This window comes from Penaeus monodon, chromosome 23, assembly GCF_015228065.2.
Source record: "Penaeus monodon isolate SGIC_2016 chromosome 23, NSTDA_Pmon_1, whole genome shotgun sequence".
In the NCBI taxonomy this organism is placed as follows: Eukaryota; Metazoa; Arthropoda; class Malacostraca; order Decapoda; family Penaeidae; genus Penaeus; species Penaeus monodon.
Window position 1 is genome coordinate 8,223,743 of NC_051408.1, and position 427 is coordinate 8,224,169.

Genomic DNA, 427 nt, shown 5'->3' on the forward strand with positions numbered 1-427 from the left:
GTTCTTGGGTAAATACATAGATTGTAGATTGATGGATATTTTGGAAAACAATAAAGTATGAAAGGTAAATTATTCATGGATAGTAGGATAAGTTAATTGATAATATAAATTTATTTTATGTCAATAATTTCTGATGATATTGAATATTTATGGGAACAGTGTGAACAGAATTGCATCAATGGCGTACATACATAGAAGAACTGACCGAGGAACTATAAGTCCCAAATACATTTCCTTTGCTGAGTAATGGGTATTATAGCAAATGTTTATTACAGGATTTTCACTCATTTATTGAATGTATGTTTGTTCTAACAGATCCTACACCATTTTATCACAGCATTACCTTTTGATGTGGTTTAAAATGTATACAACCTACCTCTGTATTCCTGATAGCAATAGGTTAGAGTGAAACATGCTCATAGATAGC

At 30.7% G+C, this 427-nt stretch overlaps 1 protein-coding gene across 1 annotated transcript in view; it reads left to right on the forward strand.

Annotated features, from left to right (window-relative positions):
• Window positions 1-427, forward strand: part of LOC119587778 (cytochrome b-245 chaperone 1-like) — a 7,032-nt gene that overhangs the window by 3,566 nt on the left and 3,039 nt on the right. The gene's annotated exons all lie outside the window — the stretch shown is intronic.